At 67.5% G+C, this 209-nt stretch overlaps 1 protein-coding gene across 1 annotated transcript in view; it reads left to right on the top strand.

Moving 5' to 3' along the window:
• Positions 1-209, top strand: part of SOX5 (SRY (sex determining region Y)-box 5) — a 1168670-nt gene that overhangs the window by 797 nt on the left and 1167664 nt on the right. The gene's annotated exons all lie outside the window — the stretch shown is intronic.

Genomic DNA, 209 nt, shown 5'->3' with positions numbered 1-209 from the left:
GGGAGGCGGGAGGAGGTTCGGGGCTGACAGCCGCCCCGTCCCCCCACCCCTCCTCGGGGGACGGCCGTCCGCCGGGGACCCCGGAGTGCGGGCTTGGACCCAATTCAGCAAACGGCTAACTTTATATATTTCGCTCGGGGAGCCTGCGTGCCGCTGCCGGTATTGTTTTGCAAGTGGTGGCGGTGGAGATGGTGATGAGCGAGGCGGGC

This window comes from Bison bison, unplaced genomic scaffold (genome assembly GCF_000754665.1).
Source record: "Bison bison bison isolate TAMUID 2011002044 unplaced genomic scaffold, Bison_UMD1.0 scf7180017864370, whole genome shotgun sequence".
NCBI classification, from domain to species: domain Eukaryota; kingdom Metazoa; phylum Chordata; class Mammalia; order Artiodactyla; family Bovidae; genus Bison; species Bison bison.
The sequence above is the reverse complement of the archived record's forward strand: the minus strand, read 5'-3'. Positions and strand labels throughout refer to the sequence as shown.